Source organism: Chelmon rostratus, chromosome 1 (assembly GCF_017976325.1).
Source record: "Chelmon rostratus isolate fCheRos1 chromosome 1, fCheRos1.pri, whole genome shotgun sequence".
NCBI lineage: Eukaryota > Metazoa > Chordata > Actinopteri > Chaetodontiformes > Chaetodontidae > Chelmon > Chelmon rostratus.
The window spans coordinates 14,497,953-14,506,028 of record NC_055658.1 but is presented as its reverse complement, the minus strand read 5'-3'; positions in this window follow the sequence as shown (position 1 = coordinate 14,506,028).

The window sequence follows — 8,076 nt, the reverse complement described above, 5'->3', positions numbered from 1 at the left end:
CTGAACTGATTCCACACTGTACTGCACTGACATGCACATATGTATAAATGCCTGCACACATTAAATTCAGTATGCACAGGACACACAAATGCATGCACAAACATATAAGACAGAGAACAGAGACCGCATGAAAAGCACATCTAAAACAAGCTTTTTTTATTTGAAATATGTGTTTGCTTCTGTATCACATGAAAACATGAAATCAAATTCTACGCTTATGGACCAGAAACACTGAGGTCCACTGAGAGTTTACCTGTTCTAACTTTGAACCTGCCATACATACAGTACCAGATGTTTGAAACTTCTCCACAGGAAGTCCAGCAGATGTTTCACTGGCACTGTGAGCAGTGGAGGTGCAGACCAACGCTCTGACTGTGTGTACCAAGACTACACACCAACCGAAACTCAAAGTGAGGACCAAGAAAGCGAGAACAGATGATTTTTTCTATCTTTGCCTCCTTGGGGCCTTTTATTAAATTCAAGATAAGTGCAACCGCTGAGTCCTTTTTTTGCTTTGCCCTCTTTCTTCATTTAATTTGATCAGAAAGTCTGCTGACGCAGTTTGGTCCCCCGCTCATGTGAAACCAATTTCGGCAGCGCATAAAAGTCTGCTGCAGTGCTTCAAACGGGCAGAGGCTTGTCTCATGCTCGCCCAGGAGACCCTCGGCCAGACTGGGCATAGATGTGTGGACCCGCAGGTGTGCTCTGAGCACCGCTCACTACAGGGTCAAAGAGAGGCAGGAGAAGCTGTGTCACACTCAACAGAAGGCTAACACACAACCTGATGAGGACGTGAGCAAAGCAACAGCAAAGTCAGTATGTTTAGTGTCATGCAGTCAGGACCACAGAAAGATGATACGGTGGAGACAAACCAGACCACCAACCAGACACACAAACCAGCATTGTTCTACCACACAGCACTATGGGTCTCAAAATTAAAAGGTGGTTATGACCATCTAACTGTTACTTATGGAGAAATGGTGCCGGGAAAAATCAAAGAAAAGCCTTAATGGCAGCCAGTAGTCTGCATGTTGGACTTCGATGTGATTTCAGTGCAACACTTTCATTGGTGCAAACGTATTACTGGGCTGATTTTTGGCTTGTTGAGTTTTTATGAAAACCATACAGAGTGAGACCATAAACTACACATAAAGCATCTGACCTTCAATCCCAAACCGCTACCAGAAAACAGTGGTTCAGTCCTTCAGCATTCTCTTCATAGCAGAAAAAAGTGCAAAAAAAGAGAAGGTGAGTGAAAATGTCTGTCTTCACAATTTACAGTGAACACATTTCTGTTTGTATGCAGTGTGTTTATTTACGGTAATTTGATACCAGTTTGTAGCCTTATGGTAATCTGGATATGGAGGCATCAACCACCAAATTATCATGTTATAGCTGTTGTAAATACACAAAGTAGAAAAACATTTCATAAAAGAAAGTAACTAATGTTTGAATAACATGTCTGAGATCTCTTATTTTTTTACATTGTTGCTTGATGACTGTTTCAGTGTTTTACCGTGAATCATATGGTAAAAATCATATATCTGTGTTTAATTCTGTGAATCGGAGCATTTTTTGTGATTTATTGTTCGCTGATGTTTGATTCAGAGAGACTTAACAGCATTCGTACATCTGTGCAGAATTTCGTTCTGCTTTTCTGACATTCATTAGCAACACACACTGCGTTATCACTGTCCTTTGTGCCAAAATCCACAGCGAGCGCTCACACAGAAGCCGAGTTCAGATTTAAACAGAATGACATTAGCACCATGCAAATGTGAGTAACATCACAGAAATGTGCGCTCATGCCAGTCAAGATTGAGTTTCCTGTAAGTGTAATTTCTGGCCAACATCAGCTGCAGTGTGTCACCCCAACAACGTTATATTATATATTTAATATATGAGGTATAAGTTTTCAGAAAACATACAGCACAACGGGCACTGTAGGAGCTAAACAGATTTACTTTAAAATGTGAGTTCAAAGTCAGCTCATGAGTTCTTGTAGCGTGAAAGAGACTTTATGTCGCCGAACTGGACACATCATCTCCAGTAAATCTCGCCACATGGGCACATTACAGTTAGATTTGCCTTCCACTTGTGTCGCTGTCATAGTTTAAAGCATCAGATTTTTAGTTGCTGCAGATTACAGCTCTGGCAGGAGTTCCACGAGTACAAGGACAGCATTTACGACTGCTCCCAACAAATTTACAAATTTACAATGTACTCTGCTGGTGACTAAAATGGGCTCTAGCCTTCACTGTGGTTGGCATTGTTCCATTATTATCAGAGGAAACAACCATGACTTCAGTTCAGATGTGTTAACAACACACAAAAAGTTTCATCATGTGTGATTCCTTTAAACAACAAAAAAGAGTTTCAGCTCTCAAACAACACACACTGGCAAGTCTGTGCTAGTAATGATTTTTAAGCAAGTAAGGTAGAGGAACAGTCAGCGGTAAATTCATTCAACTCATTTCAAGTCAGACGACTTCCTGCCAGATGTTTTGATTTGCTCTGAAAATGTCATCTAGATATACTTAACTTGAAATTAATAAAACTGTATTGTATTTACCTTAAGCTGATGATAAATGATAATCTGATTCCACTGAATTCCTGCATCATCTTCTACAGTGTAGAAGTCTTATGAACCCCATTTGCATTTGAGAGTAAAATAACAATTCGGCATCTGCGCTATTAATTAAATGACCACAGTAAGTATTGTGGAAGTTTCGTTTATTCAAAATTACTGCACGAGGAAATCTAGGAAGCACATTGAGCTCTATGTTATGTTTATTCTCTGGAGTGTGTCATTAAATCTGATATTTTGAGGTCTTCGCTCATAATCCAACTGACTCCCTCAGAACTTTGCCCTGTATCACAGTGTTCTGCACTTTACCTATGGCTTTAGTAAAGCAAGAAATACTTGCAATATGCAGGATATGATATATACAATAGCACAGCAGGCCTTAGTATAGTAAGAAATAGAAGTTGGATAATATTAAAAGCATAATGCACTGTGGTAAATGTTGAAAACAGCTCAAGTCTACACTGAAAGTAAAAGAACTGCGTCGAGGCAAGTAGTCATCAAAGAGTTGAACACACCACGGGTGCAGAGCTGTTGTTCCACACTGAAAACACTGTAATAGGATATGACAGGAGGACAATCTTTGATTCGGGCTCACACACTGCATTTGCATGTCATGAAGATGAAACACTCGAGCTGAGTTAAGCTCATTCTTTACCCTGTGAAAGACGGGAATGCGGTCAAGACTAATTTCAGATGTTTCGCCTGTGGGCTGCCCGTCATGTTGCCAGGTGAGTGCCACTGAAATGTTATTCCAATCTCATATTTTACTGCCATATGTGATGCGTTCAAAATGGCCCAGACTGCGCTGTTTTGGTGCCCAGCAAACCTCTGCTGCACACACACACACACACACACACACACACAACCATAACGTATGATTCCCAGTATGTTGAGAAAGTCTGGGTTTGCATATACACTGAGATGCCCAAACAGGCTCTGTGAAGATGGAATGTCTCTTTTATGTGAAATTAAATAAGATCAGCTTGTGGGCCTCTCTCCTTCCTTTTCCGCTTTCCGTTTTATGTTCATTTCCATTCCCGAACAAAGCCGTCTCTCCACGGTGTATTAATGCCCATCAAAGGCCTCAATCAAGTTGCTTTGCCACAGGCTAAAGCCAAACTAGAGAGGCTAAAGTTTAATGTTGTCAGAGCAGCGAGGATGTGGGCTCATGTCTCTTCCGTGTCCTTGTGTTTTCTTTTAACCCCCACATTCGCAAATATCTTGCAAGTCCGATTAGTGGAGCAAGGCATCTGAAAACAGCACGCACTAAAGGGCCATTTCAAGGTCACTGACTGTGACAACAGTCTTAGTCATTGTGCCATTAGGACAATGTCTTTATGTATTTGGCTGAGAGAGGAAAATTCAGAAAATAAAACATAATTACACAGGGCTTCCTAAAAAATTAGTCACAGCTGTGAGTCAATAGACTCTTAGTTTAGAAGTATCCGGCAATGAGAAATATTCAAGAAGAAGCTGTCTGCTGACATTTTCTCTTCCTGAAAACTTCCCTTATATAGCCCCATCTATTGTGTGCTCTAACCATGCACCAGACAACTGCATGTACATTGTTTGTAATTTAAAACAGGGATGAATTTTACAGTCATAGATTCCCATTTGTTTTCCACTGAACTGGTAAACGTAAGCTCTGAATTGTAAAAGCAAGAAATGCAAAAATACTGAAAACCATGGGTAATTTATTCATATAAAACTGCACAAGTAAAGAATAAATTAGAATAAGTCCTCCTGCTGCCAAAGAATATATTTGTCTGTGTAATAAAAAGCAATAAAATATATAATAGATATCGTTAAATGAATGTTTTATCATCCAGGAGACTGTCTTCATGTGGTCCTTATAAACGAGCAGATTCAGACCAGTTGTCTCTCCACAAGAGAATATAAACAGTCAAATCAGATTTCTATTTGACTCTTGGTGTGTGCGTGTGTGTGTGGTTACTCACGTTGTGGGGACCTAAATCTGTTGACACAGTCACATTGTGGGGACTCGCCTTCCTTATGGGGGACAAAAGTAACTCCACATAATGTAAATCATTAAATCTTAAGAGGGAGACTTGGGTTAAGGTCAGGGTAAGGTTGGGTTTAGGTGAGTAGTGGTTACGGTTATGGTTACGGTAAGTCTCCAGGAAATAAATGTAAGTCTATGCAACGCTGGCAAAAGTGATGGAAACACGAATGTGTGTGTGTGTGTGTGTGTGTGTGTGTGTGTGTGTGTGTGTGTGTGTGTGTGTGTGTGTGTATGCGCGTGTTCTAATGCTCTCTTATTCACTGCAGGTGGGCCTGCTGTCAAGAGGAAGCTTTCACTCACTGTGCCAGAAAACTGACACGTAAATAATTTTTTCAGTCGCGAGCAACACAGCCCCTCTCGCTCTCAGTCCGACCATCCTGAGCTGCAAGAAGAGAGAGAGAGAGAGAGGGAGGGAGAGCGTGCATGGTTCCTATAACAAAGCAATTACTGTTAGTAAAACTGGGGACACTTTTCTCTGTGGAATAAAAGGAGACCAAATCATGCTTGTGGCCAAAGCATGAACCGCACTCCAAACATGCCAATGGAAATATGAAACACACTATATTCCATCTTTATTTACAGTGGTTGATGACTTCCTAGAGCTGCACAGAAGATAAGCAGAGATAAAATAATGTTCGGGCACATATAGCATTTCAGAGTCCTGCCAGCGTCCACTGCGCTTCCTATGATGTGATTCATTCATGAGCTTTCGGCTCTGGTGCCTGGAGCTGAACAAAAAGTTCTTAAATATGTAGAACTACACAGGTGAATGCTGCAAAAATGAAGCACTATTATGTGTATGCATTGTAGAAATCCTGAGTAGCCCAAGGCACTCCCACTGAATAGGTAAATCTGTGCAAAAGCTGTAACATTACTACATTACATGACCATTACCTAACATCCGCTCACTGCTAAGAATAGCATAGAGAGAGGTATAACGTCCCAGCAGGTTGGACATTTGGCCAAGTGATCATTAAGTCTGGTTCACTGCCATAATTCATGCTGCTGACATATAGAGAGAGACTTCAAAGCAATTAGATATTAGTTTGGCTGTATTAGATGAAACAGAAACTGTTGTAAAGTCATTCCACCTCCCCCCCTTGAGACAGTCGGTTTACAGCTGAGCGTGAGCCAGGTTTTCCAGAGCATGAACGTTGCATCAGATGTACAAGCACGGACACCTTTCAGCCTGATGGACGTTGTAAACGGAGCAGATTCCCGCTCCGCTCTCTCTCAGCTGCCTTATTGTTTCCTCACAGACACGTGCTCGTATGTGTGCATGTGTCCGCCATGTGTGCGTGACTGTATGAATATGTTTGCGTGTTTGGTGCAGTGTATGTGCGCACTGCAGCCTCTCGGTCGCTTCTTCTGCTTGTTGCTTGCGAGCTCTGCGAAGAGCCCAGCTCGTCCTCCGCTGCTCATTTTCCACAAAAAGCTGCCAGTTGCTGCACACCTGGACCAACCTGTGCGCTGTTTATCGCTTCTTTTGTCAATCCAGGATTTCAAAACATTTAAGTCTCACGCTGAGAGTCGCCCACCTGTGTGAGCATGAAACTCCCTCTTTCAAATACACAGAGCTGTGAATATGGGCTGCCTGCTATAAACTATGGGGTAACATTTTATTTAATAACGTCATTTATTCATGGTTAATTTTATAAGCAATGAAGGGGGGCATATATTGTTTCGTCTCATGCATGGGTGTACAGATTCAGCAGAATGTGTGTATTCCATGATAGCCCTGCTCACATGTAGCAGCCTAACAGGCTAACAAAAGCATAAATAATTCACATGAAAGTGCAGTGGCTTTGAGGACTGGTGTGTGTTTTTGCTTTGTGTGCATAGTTAGCCATTTATGGCAACCTTAATGAAGGCCTTGTCTTGTGTTGTATGTCTCCCTTAATTTTACTGACATGACACTGCTTTAAGAAACGAACAAAAAGCAGTCAAATTACCCACAACACAAGTGTAATGCGCTGAATGAAATTGCGTCGTACTGAAAAAAAAAAAGCATTTTAACGGCCTTAATTATTTAAAGTGCTTATTAAGGACTCATACTCTTCACGAAGACATGGCAGATAGGCCTGATTAACTTTAGAGCAGCAAAGATTAATCCATTGGTTGTCCGCAATCAGATTAATCAGCAGCTGTTTTGATAATTGATTAATTGGAGTATTTTTTTAAGAAAAAAATGTTAATCATCTAATCTATTAATGAAGAAAATAATTGACAGATTAATGGACAATGAAAATAATCATGTTTGAGGATTCAGCAAAGTATAACACACAATTTTTTGGACACGTGAAATTTTTTGAAATCTCAATTTCAGTCAAAACAGCAAATAACTAATAAAGAAAGAGCGATGCTGTGAGAGCGTGTATTCATGCACATAACTGCAGTAGCAGCCATGTAAGCGATGCAAACAGGGCCTCTAATAAGACAACTCCAAATATTATTATGCAGTTATGAAGAAGTGTACCGCGGGGCTGATCTGCAGTAGGATTTAGGTTGATTTTTCGTGGCATGGCGCTCAACTTCTCCACAGTGCGCAAGATGTTTAGGCCTCAAACAACTCATTTCTTAAATGGCAGCAAGATGATCTACAAAAAACTCACTCAGCAGAGACCGAAGACTGGTGGAGGCTTATCTCACAGAGACGTAGAATACGCACAATTTGAATGTTGAGATATTTGCTATCAGTTGTAAATTGTATTTCTCACAAAAAAACAAAGATTGAAAATCCATGACAGTCCCGACTAATTTCAGTGATGTGGCCTCACAAGCCTGGACGCTAATACACAAAGCCTTCAGATATCATTATTAAATTATGAATATATTCAGAGTCAAACATTATTTATGTTTGTCGGACCTAATAATATTTCCCATCCAAAAATCACGAGCATTTCAAAACAAAGTGGCTTCGTTGGCTCTTTTAAGCGCTTTTCATGGCAGATTTTGTTGCAGTTTAGGGACTCTAAATTCCGTTTCAAGTGATAATCAAGGTATTAAAAAACACTTATAAACTAAGTCACTGTCATTCATAAGCCACAGGGCTGGCTGTAGGAGCACAATCGGCTGAGTATGGATGATTTGCCCTTGATGAACCATCGCGAATGAAGCGTAAAATTGGTCCCTCTCCGCCCCAGTGCCATCACTCATGGGCTATATTCATATCCAAATTGCATTAATGTCATGAGTTAACCCCCCCCCCCCCTTTCTTTTCTAACTTTTTTCTTTTTTTTCCCCAGCTAATAAGCGACCTAACTCGTTCATGTCATCAGCATTTCGCTGGGGAGAGGTCTGGAAGACAGGAGATCTGGGTCCTCGGAGGAAAGACGGGTTTGTGTAGCTCTTCTCAAACCTGAGGGGGAGTTTGGAGTGTTTGGTCAACGACAGTGGTTCCTGGAAAAGATCTGAATCGTTTTATAACCAAAGCCAGCTGCGGTCTGGTGTGCGCTGCAGTCTCTGC